Source organism: Lactuca sativa, chromosome 8 (assembly GCF_002870075.4).
Source record: "Lactuca sativa cultivar Salinas chromosome 8, Lsat_Salinas_v11, whole genome shotgun sequence".
In the NCBI taxonomy this organism is placed as follows: Eukaryota; Viridiplantae; Streptophyta; class Magnoliopsida; order Asterales; family Asteraceae; genus Lactuca; species Lactuca sativa.
Window position 1 is genome coordinate 55,796,320 of NC_056630.2, and position 19,748 is coordinate 55,816,067.

At 32.3% G+C, this 19,748-nt stretch overlaps 2 long non-coding RNA genes across 2 annotated transcripts; one reads left to right on the forward strand and one right to left on the reverse strand.

The window, feature by feature from the left end:
• Window positions 1-1,301: 1,301 nt before the first annotated feature.
• LOC122195500 (uncharacterized) lies at window positions 1,302-4,987 on the reverse strand. The gene is made up of 2 exons (XR_006185743.2): window positions 4,849-4,987; window positions 1,302-1,973 (listed from the first exon to the last, which is right to left on the reverse strand). It is a non-coding gene; the product is annotated as an uncharacterized LOC122195500 (long non-coding RNA).
• Window positions 4,988-5,463: 476 nt separating this feature from the next.
• LOC122195501 (uncharacterized) lies at window positions 5,464-19,243 on the forward strand. The gene is made up of 4 exons (XR_006185744.1): window positions 5,464-5,596; window positions 15,372-15,395; window positions 15,515-15,590; window positions 18,974-19,243. It is a non-coding gene; the product is annotated as an uncharacterized LOC122195501 (long non-coding RNA).
• The last annotated feature ends 505 nt before the right edge of the window (window positions 19,244-19,748 follow it).

Sequence of the window (19,748 nt, forward strand, 5' to 3'; positions counted from 1 at the left end):
TCATATGAATTACCATTGATTATGTGTGATTAATTATTAAGAAGGTGAAAAGGTTTGGAGGTTTCAAATGCATGAGGTTTTAGCAAATTATTGTTGGGGGTTTCAAATGCATGACAATCAAGGGAAAATGCAAGCTTTATAAGTATGTAAGATTTTACAAAGGCATATGAGTGAGAGCAGCCAACAAGGTCCTTTAGTTTATTTAAACAAATATATAATTTAATACATGATTTTTTTTTTGCAAACCCTTATACGACCCGTATAATAAAAGGGTTTGTAGCTTGCGGGTTGACAGGTCATACAAAATCAACCCAAACCTGTTTATATTCGTGTTGGGTTCATGTTGTGTCATAGGTAGTGTCGAGAATTGACAGACCAAACCCGTTTAAAACCGAAGTCGAACCATTTGGTACCAGTTAACAAAAATTAGAAACTAAACAATTCGTTTTAAAAGTAGTTTGACTTTATCAATTATTTTCGTTTTGATTCAGTTTTTTGGTTATTATACTCATTAGTCATTTCTACTATTGAGTTCGAGTTGTATTAAGGTGTGGGGTTGTTTCAGAAGGTTTGTTCATTTCTCATTTCATATATGCTTATGATGTTTTAATATAGGTGTGGGGTCGTTACGATTCATGGGTCAGTTTGCTTAACTTCTGATTTCATATATTAGTTTGACTTGCAAAAGTGTTCTATATCAACTGCTGAAATTATGTGTAAGTACTCTGTGAAATTGTGTTAAGAATGATTTTTACACAATTGAAGATGTTAAGACTTAAAAAAGTATTAAAGGTATCTTGATGCACTGAATGATCTGATGTATGAAACATTGAAACCAGATTTCTGCATTTTTTCCTTTCTTGAAGACTTGAACTAATTTTATATGATCACATATGTAGAAGATTCATCCCTGTATTCTATATCAAGAACCTAATTAATACCATTTTCTCTTTAACAATTATGTTTGCATTTCATAGCATGAATTCAGAAAGTACAATTGTGTTCGTGCATTTGTTTTGTTTTTGACCATTATACCCTTTTATGCATCCTTTGCTTTTTGGGTCTCTTTTTTACGTCTCTTATGTGATTTGAGTTCCCTTTTCATGTTGTTATTAAACAGTCCTCTTAGACCGGAGGGTATGAACTTTTTGTGGGTCATACCCCCATTTGCCTCACTTTTCTTTTCCTCACCTAAAACCCAAGGAATGGGTGGGAAGTCCTTTCCTCATTTTTTTTAATTAAATAAAATTAACTTTTTTTTTTTATGATTTATAATTTTTAAATTAATACTAAACATAAAATTTAATTAAAAATAAAAAGTATTTCATTAATTAAAATAAAAATTACATTAAACCTAATATTTAAATAAGTAGAAAAATAAAAAGAAAAATAAAACAACCCACAAGATAGAAAAGATAATTAAAATCCTAATTTTATTTAAACCAAAATACTTCACTCGGAATCATCGTCTTCGTTATCGCCCTCATCGTCCTCGTCATCGCCTTGATCGTCTTCATCATTCTCCCCAGCGTCACTCTCGTCGTCGGAATCTTCACTGTCGACGAACATATCAGAATCCTCGTCTGATTCGTCAAACAAATCATCATAGAAAACTCTAACGGATGCTGAATATGAGCCCTATAAATGTGGTCCACCAAGTCAACACGAAGAGTGTGATGAATGTCGCGATTGTGTACTTCTCTTCTATTCACCCTATACTCTTGTGTACCAACGGCTACTCCTTCGACATTTGGCAAAACTTCATTTTCGTTGTACCGGCATATCACCCTTCCTTTGTCTTCAAGAATCATATTATGCAATATGATACATGCATACATTACGTGCTGTAACCTTTTCACCTCATATGACCTTGCCCTGACCGTTAGTACTTGCCAACGTCTCTTAAGTACACCAAATGTTCGCTCCACATCCTTCCTAGCTGACTCTTGCGCCTCTTTAAACTTTTTCCTTTTCTGGTCGTTAGGAAATGTAAACGATTTACGAAAACAGACAAGGGAGGATATATAGATCATTACTATAACACGAAAGCAAGTCAACCTTTTCTTCTTACAAGAGCGACTTCATCACCCGTAAAGATTGAAATTTTCAGGATAATGTTAACAATAAGAAGCTGACATATTTCTCCAACCCATTTTTAAATATACAAAATAAAGAAATGGCAATTAAGGGTGTTCAAGGATGGTTAACCAAATATATCAATTTTTTAATATTTTGAACCTAAACCCAATAATCTAGTTAACTTGTTCTTGGTTCTTTCAGTGGATTGCTGATGTGGTTAACCATCTAACCATTCTCTAATTAATAAATGTATTTCGAAATGAACATTATAAGATGGTTTAACAAAAAGCAACACTTGTTTCAAAAGAATGTTAACATATATTCAAATCTAATAAAATACTAAAAATGACTCAAGAAAATAGGCTTTGAAGTCAAAAATTTCTTATTCCATTTCATAATTTATTTTTCTTTTTTATTTTCCGTATTGTTGATGAGTTTTTAGTTAGCTTTAAATTGTCATATCTACTTCGTTAAGAGTCGAGACTGTTTTTTTAGAAAAAAAAAATTATAGTTCAGTCTTTAGAAATAGTTATAGACTCCAAAAACATCTTATTTGCATATGTATTGAGTCACTTACAACCATCCAAAAATGAGATATGAGTGTTGTTTTGTTTATGTTACAACATTGTTGCTGAATTTTTAGTTAACTTTAAATTATTATACCTGCTTCGTTATAACTCCGTTTGGACTGATTTTTTTTTTTAAATTGTAGTTCACTGTTTGGCAATAGTTACAGACTACATAAACACTTTATTTGCATGTGTATTGAGTCACTTACAACCCTCAAAAAATGAGATATCAATTTTGTTTTGTTTCCATTAAAACATTGTTGCTGAATTTGTTTTAGCTTTCAACTGTCATATTTGTTTCATTATAAGTCTGTTCAGACTGATTTTTTTTAAATGTAGTTGACTGTTTGACAATAACTATAGACTCCAGATTTTTTAAATGTAGTTCGGGCTGATTTTTTATATGTAGTTCACTGATTTTTTTTAAATGTAGTTCACTATTTGGATATGTATCGAGTCATTTACAACCCTCAATACATTGGATATGTATTAAGTCATTTACAGCCTTCCAATATCATTTTTTATATAAAATTTATTGATAGATCGTTCTTTTGCACGAGATGTGGTAACCCCCCGTGAGTGAAGATTTTATAACTTGTCAAACAATGGTCTCCCTTCTTGTTATTAGCAAGTATTCGGTGTTACAACATATTTTTTTTTCTTTTGTTCCAAATTTCGGTTTCTGGGTTTTTTCGGGTCTAATACATGAATCCAGTTCCAATTATCAATTTCCGTTTCCAACCGATTTCATACCCACTATACCCGATTGATACCTGGAGTCGAACGGGAACCAGTTACAGTATACCGATTTGGTTCTTGGTTCTTATAATCCGTCAATTCCGGATTCCGAGTTTTTTAGGTCCAGGTAAATCGGTTTGGTTTTAGACCCACTTTCATCCGTGGCAAGTAGATAGCTAATACGTGTATAAATTTAAAATGCATTGCTAATACCAGTAAAAAAATATAAATTTGTTGTTGTTAGGGATAAAAAAAAGTAAGTTACATTTTTGGTCATTAAGTTTAATTAATTTTGTAGTTTTGATCCCAAAAGTTTAGTATAGCAATTTTAGTCCCTTTTTAAGATTCAATACTTTGGTCCCTGTAAAATGACTATGTTGCCCTATGATGTTTTTTTTATGAATATTTGTTATTTATTTCATATTGTTAGACCGGATGGTGTGGGAGGGAAGCTTCCCTCACTTTTTGTGGGCCATACCCTCCTTTCCCTCACTTTTCTTTCCCTCACTTTCTTTCCCTCACCTAAAAGCCAAGGAATGGGTGGAAAGCCCTTCCCTCACTTTTTTTTTAAATATATTTCATACATATATTATATTCATTTTGTAGGGAATTAAAAACCATGAGTTTTGATAACCATATTAGATTTGACATTGCAACTCTTTATGCACTCACGAAGCCCTTGATAAACTGTATCTGATTTCAAATTGCAACACCTGGAAGGGTAGCAACTCCCAACAACATCTCTGATGAAGCACATGGCCTAATATGATAAATACCAGAGATAACTTCAAATAATTATGAATAAACCATTCAGCTCGGTAATCATGAACTCAATCAAACTGAGTTCCACTAAATTGATGATAGAAAATTGAACTTTCTAGAGTAATTCCTTTGGCAACCAAAGTATAATATACAAAGGAACTAATCAAACTATAAGGGCTTTGAGTTTCTTGATTAATGTCTAAAATAATCATTAAATTCAACAGTTAAGCAAATAAACATTCGATTAAGTGGAGTTATAAGAATTGAGGCATCAATGAAATTGACAGGATATTTCATTCAACCATTTTAGCGATCAATTGGCGGGCAAAATTAAGCACACATATTTTAGGAAGAAAAACAACAAGTTGGGGATGGAAGTAGATAGAGAAGTAGGGTAGAAGACGCCAAGGACAATGAAAGAAGGATTTTATGTTAAAAAAAGATTAATGAACATCATTTACCTTAATATTATAAACATGGAAGAGGATTAATTGTTGTAGAGTGAGGGGAATAAGAGAGGTATCATGAAATGCATATGAAATCATTATCTGGATGATCTAGAAAAAAAATATAGAAACTGAATCAAACCGTAAAAGAGTTGAAATTTTGGTTGGTTTAAATATAACCAAAATCTAAAACGAAAGGGGAGGATGGATGCTCACCAAGAAAAGCGAAAGACTTGAGGAGTGTTTCTATTTACCTTATTCAGAAGAGATGATGATAGATGTGGCTTGAAGTCCAATGGAATGATGGTCTGGCCTATAGAGGGAAAAATGGTAGGAATGGATAGTGAGGGGCTTCTATCAGGCAGTACCTTTGCCAATTGTGATGGTCCGATCTCTGATGGAACTAGGAAGCTTACATATTTGGTGGTGGTGTACGACAACTGTGGAGGTTTAGGGTTGTCCAACGGTTGTGTTATTAGCGTACAGCAGCAACAACGAACCAATTAATCTCGTCTTTGTCGCTAGCAACTCGCCGGAAAGGAAACCTAGCAAACAATCTTCACCTCTCCAAGTTCTCAGAAGATACGATGGAGGTTCGATTGCTGGATGCACCATCCTTTACCTCTTCCCCGCTCGGTCATCCATCTTCCACATTCGACAATCATTCTCCACAAACAAACATTGTGAACGGTCAGTTCTTCCAGAGGCGGAGCATCTTTAGGGCTAGGAGGGGCTGTGCCCCCCCCCCCCCCTGATTTTTTCTTAGAAGTATTCATAGCCCAAGAAAATTTACACAAATGAAGCCCAAAAATAAAAAGTTTGGCCTGCCTCCCTCCTCTCCGTTATTCCAAACTCCGAATAAAAGTTATGGACCCTCTAACCCTCGCTCAGTCAGATCATCGTTGTTCGCTGGAGCACCTATCCATGTCGGCACCTCCCAATCGACAATCTGCAGTCACCACTGAGAGCTCCACCTCAAACCTCTGCATTGGAATCGATCAAGTATGTTTAGTGTTCTCTTCATTTTCTCTTTTTTCTTCATCCATCCAACCATTAGCCCCTGATTAAGTTTAACTAATTTTTATCCTTAATTCTTCATAATGAATGTCTGATGTTACTTGCTATACTCAAATAGTCAGTTATTTGCTTCAAATTGAAACACCAAACCCAACAGCTTGAAAGCCAAACCCAAAACTTGTACACAAATAAGGCAAGATGCAATCTTTTAAACCTGTGGTTATATGAAAAAAACTTTAAAACAAACTGTATAGTAAGAGCAGCTAGAGAGAGAAAGAATAGAGGATAGAGAAGAGAGTGTGAATGTGAGTGTGAGCGTGCCTGTGTAGTAAGCCAATAGGGCAATGGGGATTTAGGAATGGCGGTTTCAGAAGAAGAAAAACAGGTTTTGATGAGAGTTGATGTTATCCTTTGGATGGTGAAAAGTAGTATGCCAATAGGGCAATGGGGAACACAGACTCACATAATACAACTGTTGAAATATGGTAATTTTGACATGTTATGGTGTTTACGTGGCAGCATACTCTTGGCTTCATATCTCATTATTTGTTCTTTTGACAAAGTATCCTATTTTATGCCTTCCTAATATACAAACCGGTGAAATTTGAGTTTGCAAAAATATTATTATTCTAATCAAAGTAAAAGAATCAGAAAATGGAAGTTTAAATGACTTTCAGCCCTGGTGGTTTAAATGGATACAGAAATTACTGAAAACATTCATTCCAAGTTTGTAATTCTTCTTCTATGTATCTTTCTTGTTTATTTGCAAAAAAAAAAAATTATACTTCCGGCCCCTCCAAATTAAATGGTCAAGCTCCGCCCCTGAGTTCTTCGATGGAAGCAAAGAGCCTGCATCAATTTCCAACTGATGGCGAGAGATAAGAGAAAAGATGGTGGTGCCGTGAGGTCGTATGGGGTCGAACATCGATGGAGGCAGGATGGATACGGTTTTGTGGGTATCGATGGAAGAGGCAATAGAGTTTTAAATAAAGTAATTTGCCTAAATTAAAAGGGTAAATTATTTAATTAATTATTTATTAAAATTAAATAATACTTGATCCATATTAATCCCTATATCCACATAATATTTGTTCATACACATTTGAACCTACCTCGATTTAAGTATACACAAATATAATCATACGTTCATTAATACATAAGCAACCAGAAAGAAAATAATAGATTCCTAATTGTGCACCTCATAACAAATGCAATCATAATATTAGAATCAAATTTTCCATATTATTAACCTCAATACAATTGGTATGTATTTTATACCACAAGTGACGTAACAATTTGATTTACTATTGTAGTTATGTATACTGTTCAAATTAATCAAGAGCCAACTAATTAGTGGTAATAATAGGCCCAAACTGTGAATAAACAATGATAATTAACACATAAATATAATTGGTTGTTTCATGCGGCATAAACCACTAAACAAACAAAAAAAAAAGCCAATTAGTGACGAAACGAAATGGTCACTAACAATAGGAGTCGTCACTAAATGATTTAGTGACCAGACTTTAGATCGTCACTTTTCGTTGCTATAGGTCCGTGACAAAAATTGATTAGTGACCAAATTATAAAACAAATAGTGATTAAAATATTCTTGTCATAAATCTATGACAACCTTTTTCGTCACTAGATGTGGTCATTAATCATAGGGGGCGTTGAGGGAGGGGGCCGGGAGTGGGCAGCCACACATGGCCTAATTTTTTATTATTATATATGATTTTATTTAAAAATAAAAAACTTATAATAACGATAAGGGTCGTTGTTTCTGTCTCGTCCTGGGCCTTTAATGATATTTAATTCCTTAGGACAACCATGTCACTAATCAATAAAAGTCATCACCATATTTGGTGAATACTTACTTAGTAGAAGGTTTTGGTGACTTATATTCTTGTTTTTTACTTAAATATTGTTGTTGCATTCCTATAGCTTTCACCTTCAGCCCTCATGGATCCATAAACTCAAGCTTTGTAAGAGGCCATTGTATAGATCCCATCACTTCCATAAATGAATGATAATAAATCAAGATTTGTTTTATGTTCAATGATATAAAGTAAGTTATAAAATTAAATACAGGTTCCCGATCATTCCTCCTCCGACAACATGGCCAACAGACTCATTGGGACCACCTTCACTCAGCCTTCCATGATGTACCCCCTTTGCCACCATGCCCAACACCACCACACGCTCCATTTGAATAGTTTCCCAAACCAAAACCATTTCGACAACATGCGTTAAAAGTATACACATTTTAGTATTTAAAAAGAAATTGATAAAATATAATGTCATACGGAGTTTGAAATCAAAAGTATGCATGCAAATAGGAAACACATGTCTTGGTTACTACAAGGGTGTTTGGTTCGAATTGGAGTTGTACTATTAACATTTCATTGTGAAATTTCATCCAACACTTCATAGAATTGAAGGAATTAAGATAAGCGAAATTAAGCTATAACAAAACCAGTAATGATCCATCAATAGCGAAATTCACCTAAACTTAACAACAATTTGATGTTCTATATTCAAAATTAAAAATTTGAACTGACTGAATATTTCTGGAAGAGTGATCGTCATGCGAAGTAAGATGAGCGTTGAGAAAATACCTAAAATCGAAGCAAGGATGAAATTGTAAGTATTAAAAGCTTGTGTTGGCATACATCGGCGGAAGACAGAAGGCAAGGAAACGATGGTGTCAATGTTGATGCAGATTGTGGATAGAAGTAAGGGAGCCGAGCAGTGGCGTAGCCAGAATTTTATTTTAGGATGGACTAAATAATTTATAAAATATAAACGATATATAAAATCTAGAATTTAGAATGGGGTGCATCAAATCATAACCTTATTTCATTTATTTAACAAAAATATTATATATATATATATATATATATATATATATATATATATATATATATATATATATATATATATATATATATATAAACTTAAAATTTTATGGGTGGGCCAAGGCCCACCCTTGCCTCTATGTGGCTACGCCACTCGAGCCGAGGATTGTGTGTAATGGAGATGAGACTTCTTTTCGGTTCAAAATAAGGGCATTGTTGTCATTTAAGTTGATAAAATCTCCAATTAAATGTTATTAATTTATTCCAAATGATAATTTTCGTAACCGACTTCTCCTTGGTTCAATGACCACTACTTGATGGTCATAATATATTTTTTTTTCTGATGAACATTTTTTTCTAGTCATAAATTTGCTGAGAGACCACCACAATGTGTGGGTCTGAAAAAAAAAAGATCAAATGATCATTATTTTTCGTCAATAAATCTCTAGTGCAGTGACAATTATTTATAGTCCCTAAACGTCAAATCAATGACCATTATTTTTATTTATGATAAAATTAAATATATAAATATCATTTTTTTCGGGTTAGTGACCGTTGATTGACGGCCATCAAAAGAATTGGTCAATTGTAGCATTACCAAATGACTTAATATATAGTCACTAAATGATCATATTAGTGACCAAATTTTTGGTGGTCACAAAAAAATTCGTCACTAAAGAGAACCTTTCTTGTAGTGAACAAAAGGCTTATGAGCAAAAAACGAGTGCTAATATAATTAATTTTTTTATTGTAGTTTTGGATTTTTTTTCCTCTTTATCCCAAATAGGACCCCATGTGTCTCAGCTGGACAAAGTGGAATGAATATGCAACCACAAATCTTGATGGTTGAAATTTGTTCATTGTTGACTTCGGTAGTTACAAACCCATCAAATAGATATGACAATTCCAAATTTTCAAGAAATCACGACAACTTTTATATATTTCTATTACTTACATGCAAAATCAACAACCAAAAAAAAAATCTTCCTTAGGAGTTATTATTTGTCATTTATGAAAACTATTTAATAATATATAGACAAAACTTCAAAAATGGTTCCTGTGGTTTTCGAAAATATCAAGTTTAATCTCTAAGTTCAAAAAACCTCACAGATGGTCCCTGTAGTTTCAAAACTTTTAACATTTGGTCATTCCGGCTCACTCCGTTACCATTTAGCCGTTAAGTAAGGGGTATTTTTGTCATTTCACTACCCAGGGACCATTTACGAGGTTTTGTATTACTTTTTTTAAAATAAATAAATAAATAAATAAAATTTAATATGTAAGGGGTCCCACCTCTCTAGCTCTCTCTCCCCGATTCACCGGTGGAAGAAACAACCACTGGAGATACCAATTTCTGGCCTCCTCTCCGATCACACTCTACCACTTCCCACTGCCCACACACCACCTGCTGCCACCACCGTTTTGGTCGACCAAGCCCCACAGCCATAAACCGCCATACTCTCTTCCTCCAATTCCTTTTCTATCAAGCAAGTTGACAAACACCCTTGAAAACCTGTTACTGCTTTCCCTTTTCCTTCCGTGTTGTGAACCACTAGAAGCAAGAAAGGCCAATAATAGGGCTGCCACAAAACCGCCACCATTCCACCGTTGTTCTTCTTTCATTATACCACCCACACAACCTCCAACCACCTGTCATTGTTTCTCCCTATCCCTTCTTATGGAACTCGTTGGAACAGAAACAGAAACAGAGTAGCAGAAGGCTACCGGAGCAGCCCCCCAGCTACATACCGCCACTGTCGTTCTGCTGTTGCTGGTAAGCCATCGCCATCTCTGCCATCTTGAATCACATTGTCGAGACTTGTTGATTTCAACTGAGACCAAGAGACCCAACAAAGGGTCCCGATTTCCTTCTTGTGCATCCTGAAATCACAATCAGTTAACCAAAGAGACCCAACGATGGGTCTCGATTTTTGTTGAATCTCAAACCTGCAAATCACAATAGGTAACGAATTTGGTTGAAATTGGGGGTGGGTTCTTGTACTCATTTTATAGTTTAGGGATGAACAAACTTGTTTTGCCACATATTCCCATTTGATTTTGGGTTTTTGAGATCCATCTGATGAAGATGAAAGGATGCAGGCGGTGGAGAGAGAGAGGTGGGACCCCTTGCATATTAAATTTTATTTATTTATTTATTTTAAAAAAAGTAATACAAAACCTCATAAATGGTCCCTAGGTAGTGAAATGACAAAAATACACCTTACTTAACGGCTAAATGGTAATGGAGTGAGCCGGAAGGACCAAATGTTAAACGTTTTGAAACCACATGGACCATCTATGAGGTTTTTTAAACTTAGGGATTAAACTTGATTATTTCGAAAACCACAGGGACCATTTTTGAATTTTTTTCTACTATATATATATATATATATATATATATATATATATATATATATACACACACACACAAGAGAGAGAGTTAGGGTCATATGTATTTTATAATTATTGTATGAACGTATGACTCATTCTCACCCAATCATTTGATAAGGGTATGATGGTAATTTGACAAATAAATTTATTAATTAATTTTAAATATCGATCCTATCATTATGGTAATTGAAATTAAAAAGGGATTTGATTTCAAAACTACCATATATAAGATAAACCTAATTTTGGGAGGTTCTATTGTGGTAATTGATTCATACATATCACTCATCGCAGTCTCTCCTTCCGCTCTTCGTCCTCACCACTATTGTTGATGTTTCAAACCTCTTCGTCTCCAACTCCAGTTGCCGGAGATCCGCCTATTTCTTTACAGATAGCTTCCGAAAAGTATTCTTCACCACTAATAAATATCAACCATTAGGACCTTCTATTCTAGTCGTCATCCTTCATCATCCAGGTAAGTTCTTACATACGATTTTGCTCATCTTCTTTCTTTCTCTCATCTTCATCTACGATGAATCAATAATGCAATCGATTAAACCTTGAATTGTTTTTACTATATTGTTCCATAGTAAAGCCCTAAAACCACAACTCTTCTACCGTCTCCTACTTCACTTTTAATATATATATTTTTATTTCTAACGAAGAAAATATTGGAGGTGTTTGTTTTAACTGTATTGATTTCAAGAATCTTGGATTTTCATGTTAATACGATGGGGTGTGAAAGAAGTTTAAATTATTTAATGGCCAATAGTTATTTGCTTTAACTCATATAAAAGGATTATTCCTAGGTGTTTGATTTATCTGTATTTAGCATAAAAAAGGTTGACTGAGGATTAAGTGTTGTATTCTTAAACTGTTGTATACGTTTGTGGTTATTATGAAATTGGTGTTGAATTGCTTAATTATCATATTCTTTATGAATGAACCATATAAGATTGGTTTATTATTAATTTTCATTAATGGTACATATATACTATCATGATTCTATAATAATCTATATTCATATAATAATATAAAATTACATGCTTAAACAATGTTTACTTTTGTATGATATCAAGTGGATTGTGAAAATTGATTTCATACTTAAAATGGATTCTTAATTACTTTGTTTTACTTTTTTAGTTGCAGATGTAACATATGAAACACCACAACGACCACCAACATATTTACAAACATAACCTTTATAATAATTAGCATCGGAAGAAGTGTTTAAACAAGAAGAACAACAAATAATGGATTTAATTTTTGAAACTAATAGAGTGAGGTTGATAACCTTTGTGTAATACTATTTTTGAGAATGAAAATGTGAAATTGTTATGATTTCAAATTCATTCTTGAAGCATAATTATTTGATTTTTGTACATTCATTCTTGAAGAACGTGAGATGTAATAAGATATTTATTGTATTACAGACCTATAGGTCAATTCTTATTCTTCAATTCTCCAAGTATTCTTTACAAGACATTGTATTCTTCGAGCATTCTTCAAGAACGCTTGAATTCTTCAAGAATTCTTTGTATAAGATATTTATTGTATTACAGACCTATAGGTCAATTTTTATTCTTCAATAAGAATTCTTTACAAGAAATTGATAATTAAAATCAATCAGAGAGTTTTAAATATGATCTTCTTGAATTCTCTAAGAATTAACACTTGTGTAAATTTTTTTAGTGTTACAAACCTGGGAATCAACATACTAAATCCAAAAAAATAGATTTATTCTTACATAATTTCTAATAAGTAGTATATCATATTTTTAAAAAGAATACAAGCATAGTAAATAACAAAATCAAACCAAAAGAATGGAAGTATTCTTAAAGAATTTCAAATATGTAGAATTTAATATATCATATTCTTAAAGAATGCATAAACAATGATAAACTTAAAAAAATACACTCCAGATGATTTTATCAATCATGCGATAATTAATTTAAAATATAAAATATATAGCTTTATTTTTGGAACTTATTTAAATTGCATCTCATATTGTCCTCACTCTCCAAAAATTATTGTTAACTTATTGGACTAATTTACCCTTGCAATTAATTAGGTGTGATTATATAATACATGCTATCTCATGTTAATAACATGTACTCTAAGATCACAACTTTTCATTTCTTTGAATCTAATGGATCAAAAATGGTTATACATTCACACTATATATATTTGTGGTTCATATTTAATTCGAAACCTATATATATATATATATATATATATATATATATATATATATATATATATATATATATATATATATATATATCAATGTTTTAAAAACTAGTTTTTTAATTGAACTAGTCGGGTGACGTTTTCCGGTCCAACCGGTTCAACCGAATGGTCAAACTAGTTATATATTTTTATATGTTTTTACTTATCCTGCATACATCGATTAAAAAACTTGCCATCTTTTTAGTATTACAAATGTAAATAGAATGCAACATATAAAAACAATCATTGTAGAAGCCAAAATCAAACAAAGAATCCCAAAACAAACACAAAAATCCAAGACTGTCCGGTTCAATTCAGCCGGTTGAACCTGTTTTTAACCAAAACTAGCCGGTTCAATCCGGTCAGGAAATCGTTATAAAACCGGTCCAAATCAAACCATCCTCACCCCCGGTTCCCAGTTTAAACCGGTTTTTAAAACAGTGACATATATATATATATATATATATATATATATATATATATATATATATATATATAATGATTGGTCCATAATCAATCATACATACACACAATAGATAGTGAAAACATTTGAATCTAACTCTCTCTCTCTCTCTCTCTATATATATATATATATATATATATATATATATATATATATATATATATATATATATATATATATATATGAGGTAGGTTCAAATGTTTCTTACATATATTATGTGCTAGAATGCACCAATAGGAATTTAGTATTAATTATATGTATATTAAATGCTATCCATATTTATAACTCATTTTTATGGAAACTAATTAAATTCGTCATTAATGTCAACAATAATATTCTTTCAGAATAAATTCATATCTAGAAGAATGAGAGTGTATTCCAGCAGAATGAGAGTGTATTCTAGTATAATACGCATTCGTTCTTCATATTCCATTCAACTTTATTGTATTTTAAGTGGGTGAGTCCTGAAACAACATACGAATTCATATATAAAAACCTAGATGTGAATTCATTCTGAAAGAATGTTATTGCTGGCATTAATGATAGATTTAATTAGTTTCAATAAAAAGAGAATTATAATTATGGATATCATTTAATATACATATAATTATAGAAATCATTTGATATCTATATTTATTTAATTAAATAATTATTTAATTTACTAAATTTATATTGGTGCATTCTAGCACACAATAAATGTAAAAAAACAAAATAACCTACCCATATATATATATATATATATATATATATATATATATATATATATATATATATATATATATATATAGGGTTAGGTTCATGTGAGACGGCCTAATTTTGTGAGACCGTGAGATGTATTTTTTTTATTTTTTTTAGTTAATTCAAGTTCCGAAAATAATATTTAAAAAAAGAATTTTTGATTTTTCCATTTATTTTGCATTTTAAAATTATTTTTAGAATATGTACAGTGTAATATTCTATTTAGAATATTTCACGTATTTTTCAAAAAAAATGGGATTTTTTTATTTTTTTTATTTTTTTTAGATAATTCAAGTTCCGAAAATAATATTTAGAAAAAGAATTTTTAGATTTTTTCATTTATTTTGCATTTTAAAATTATTTTTTAGAATATGTCAGTGTAATATTCTATTTAGAATATTTCACGTATTTTAAAAAAAAACGAGATTTTTTTTTATTTTTTTTAGTTAATTCAAGTTCCGAAAATAATATTTAAAAAAAGAATTCTTGGATTTTTCCATTTATTTTGCCTTTTAAAATTATTTTTAGATTTGGTCTCACGGTCTCACAAAATTAGAATGGTCTCAAATGAACCTGAACCTATATATATATATATATATATATATATATATATATATATATATATATATATATATATATATATATATATATATGATACCTTAATATACATATTTGGTCAAAGGCTGAAAATTAAGAGGTACAAGCCTTATTGCTTCACGTATAACGATTTTATGCATTATCAAATCATAAATCTTAGTTCGATCAACATTTGAAAAAGTCAAGATAAGAATAACCATGGTTTATCAGCTTATATTTATCTTCGGGTCAACATTTGAAAAAGTCAAACAAAGTTATACACACATTCAAATTCAAGTCCTTGATTATAGCTTTTTATCTTTAGCTTTTACTGTAGTTGAACGAGTTCAAAGTTGGAGTATTTTTCTGCCAAAAGAATTGGTCTACAAATACACTTTATATAGAATCTTTTACTTTCATCGGCATTCCACCTACATGCTTTTTCTTTATCTCTCTCTGATTTTCTGTAATCTCTTTTGATTAGTCCTTTGTTATGAATTTTTTGTAGGGATGAACAATGAGATGATACAAGGTTCGACTATAACTGGTTAATGTGATTTGCTCCTTGGTGGATGTGTTTTAATTCATTTTCAACTTATTAGTTTCGCAAATGGGTAAATTGCTTTTTTTTTGCTTTTCCTTTTTTTGTAGAAATTGAGAATATTGCTATCACTATGGACATGAAGTCCTTATCTTTGAATACAATTCAGTGATGTGGAGCGAAAAGGTATGAAAAATAGATCCATTTTGTGTCAATTTGAGTACACCAAGACCCATGATGTGACATCCCCAAAATCTCGGCCAGAAAAGACCGATTTCATTTATGCTTTTAAAATAATTTTCAGAGTAAATCCTTTTGATTTGAAAGAGTTGCGGAATTTGTTCCTAAAAACAAAACATGATAAAACAATGTTTACCAAAGCATTTCATAAAAGAAATGTATTTTTCATTATATAATCAAAACTCGGGGTGTCATGTTCCGATACAGACCAATAATCATAAACGATAACATTACAAGTCATTCAACAAATATATACATATACAGACTTGTAAACAAAACAACTGATGGTTCATCCATCTCATGCCCTCGCGCCACTTACTGTAATACAAATAAAACTGAGTGGGTCAGGCTTGGGAGCCTGGTGAGCATATAGGGTTTTCAACCCACAATAAATAATTATATTTAATTTCCACCAACCAACAATAACCCAATTACCCATTCCCGTTATTCTCACTTTATGTCCTTAAGACAACTAACATAAGGGACCTAGTCTAAGAATATTTCATCGGGGCGACAACACATGCTTCGGGGGTTCCTCAGCAATATAAGTCAAATAAGGCAACCATGAGGGGGATGGAGTACAGCGAATGAACACCCAAGTTCATTAACACCTACAGGTGGCGAACCTGCTAATGTTTCCACAAGACTGTCTAGAATAGCCAGTGGTCGTCATCTAAACTCCGCTAGATGACTAAAGCAAACAACAACGAGGCCTCTCATCTGTTTATTACACACCAACTATCTACCCATGTTCTACCCAACATATTAGTAGATAAAATATACATTTTTATACATAGTTTTGAAAACCTGTATAGCATGCTTTAATCAACACATAATCCACATAACAGATGAGGCACACACACACACATAACACATATCTCATAGAGAATAAATCATATCTATGAGATAGAAGAAAGTGAATACACATTCACACACATAACAACAAAATATACACATAACACGTATTTCGTATAAAATACTTCATAATTATGCGTTAGAAGGAAGTAACTACACACTTATACGTATAAACAACAATATACTTAATACATTCAAACCATACTTGTATTATTATCGTGTTTATGAAAGGTAGTATACACTCACTTGATCAGAAGATGATCAGACAGCACTACGACTTGCAGAAGTAGTATTCTTCAGCAGATCTGGAAGATCTCTTCAAAAATCGAACTTCTCGCGGGCAGAGCTTCGGCTCGGGAACCGCACTTCTCGGGATCTTCGGGATCTCGGGACTTGCCTCGGGGCTTAAGAATAATACCGAGGCTTCGGGGTATTTCTGGCACACAAATCGATGCAACACGGGAGAGAGAAGAGAGAAAATAGCAACCCTAAACGGCTGGCCCTTCAAATCTATTTATAGGGCAAATTTGGCCCTTGCCACGTCGTGGCAACCTTGTTCCACGTCGTGGGCTTGGTCGTCACTGCATGCGTCATCCCAAGTTGCATCTGGGGGCCTTCCGGAGGTGTCAGGACACTTGCCACGTCGTGGCACTGCTTGCCACATCGTGGTCTCTGACAGTTTTGGGGTTTCGCGCCCCGAACTTCAGAAATTCATAACTTTCGCATACGAACTCCGTTTTCGACGTTCTTTATATCACCGCGAAGGTGAGATTATGCTCTACAACTCTCGTTTAGACTCCATTGGCTAATTTTGACTTTATTTTTAATATATTATAAGTATATTACTTATATATTATCTTTAGTAGGCCGGGACAGGAAAACTCCGTTCGAAATTCATAACTCCTTCATCTGAACTCCGATTCCGTCCGTCTTTCCGCCGTTGCACTACTATCGATGAGATCTTAAATTCTCATTTAGATCACTAAGGATAGATATCTATCTACCTTAAATTCACTATTTACGTCGCGCTGGGTCGCGCTGGGTCGTGCCGGTTCTGTCGTGAAACTTTGACAGGTCATAACTTCTTCGTTATAACTCGGATTTCGACATTCCTTATATCTCCGGAATCCTTGTTTCGACCACTACAACTTTATGAAAAGATATCGGGCTTATCTCACACTTTAATTTTGACGCTTATTTTTATTCTTAATTAATCAAACCACATAATTAAGCAATTAAGCACAAAACACATAATACTCAAATAATACACTTTTATTATTTCAAAACGGGTTACAAAGGTTAACCTAGAATATTACATTGCTAAAAATGGCAAGCCCGAAAACACAGGCGTTACACATGATATGTCACTTTTTTAATTTGATCAAATTGTCTATTTCTGATGCCTTAACACTAAAGCAAAATTGTTGGAATACAAAAATAGATTTAGAGATACCAAGTTTCGATACCCTTCTTTTGGCAACTTATTGTAGAAAAATCATGTTAAATTTGATTAAAATGATTTTTTTGTTAAGTTGGTATTTTTAAAGCATTAGCAATGGCACTGAGAACCTGATGAGTTAATTAGCACATTGCCCATTGTATGGGAAACTTCAAAGTGCTGGGGGCTCGCCTTTTTTGGTTTTTATGTGGACAAAAAGTTTAAAATTTTATCCCATTGGCATCAATCGGCAAGTATAGTACATGTTATGTTATATGTTGTATATCAAACAAGGGTATTTTTGTCTTTTTGACAAACTTTTCTTCTTATATATAGTTATGACATGGGAGATTTGGCTGATGATTTGTACTCTTGGTCCCATTTACTATTTTACTAATACTTGGTAGCAATTTAGGCTCAAATCCTCAGACTTTGGATCTAATTTTTAAATTTGAATTTAGATAGATGGAATAGACCATTTCTAAAGGAATGACATTCCTTCCTTTTTGTTAATTTTTATTTGGATGTTTTTATTTCATTGCATCATGATATTTAACAAGATAATTAAAAATATTACTTTATTATAACTTATGTTAGTGTTAGTGAGGTTTTATTATCTTTAAATGTTTGGTCATAAATCATCATACTTATATTGTTTTACAAGTTTCGTCTTACACATTGCTATTATTGGTAAAGAGATACAAGTACATTGCTGTTATGGGTAAATATGTTTAAGCACTTTCTCTTTCCTGATAAAAGAAATATGTAACAACTAAAGTACAAATGCCCATATTAGTAGTGCAATGGAAATACATTTTGTTGTTGGTTGATGTATATTGTATGAACAAATTACAATTTTTCAACAGCAAGATTTGTTAAATACTTATATTATTGGTGTTTCGTGGTGATTTACCGACTCACGTCTTTTTTACATGCTATGTATGATTAAAAATTACTTTCTCGAATTATTTAGTTGTTGGCATCTGTAGTTATAACTAACTATAACCTTTCTTGTCATTATTGCTTCTCTTCACAGGAATAAATGGCTACGACCTCACTTGCAGATGTTACGTTCATGACTCATTATATCATTACACTTTCATTGTTTTCTTATTAGTGCGTTTTACTTTGAGAACTCATCCTTTTAATAGCATTCAATTTTTTTTTCTTCAAGGAAAATATTACTTTAAAATCATACATTAGGTAGCACACACTCACATTGTATTTATGTGGATGTGTGTGCTGCTACTGTGTGTTTGTGACGTGTGCTGTTAAAAAACTCAACCATCTGTCGTTTCCTTTAACATTTTTGTTTGGTGGGTCTAGGAAAAATGGTCGAACAGGGAGTGTGTGTTGTTGTTTCTGTGCTATATGTGTGTGGTGATGTGTTTTATTTAAGTGTTAGTACGCTATTGTGTGTGTAGTGTGTGTGTATGTGTTTAGTCCCTAAGAGGCCCATTAGCTTTTTATATTGGTATGATTTCAATAACTTGATAGAAATCCATATATATTTCTAGCATATTATCACTATGCCATAAATGATGTTTTGGTTTTGAACCTGTAATCAACATGTGCTGATTGAGTTACATGATTTGTTTAATTTGATGTTCATTTTTGTTTTAATTCAAATAAATCGTTCATTTTCATTTAACTAATTGGATTTTATGTTAGTCTTTTTAATTGTTTGATGCTTCGTACAAACTAAATAAGCTTAAATAGCATAAAGTGATTTCAAACCCTTAGTGTATAAAGATTTCTTTTTTATCAGTAATTATATTTATCTAGGAAATTTGTCAACAGACGGGTTAATC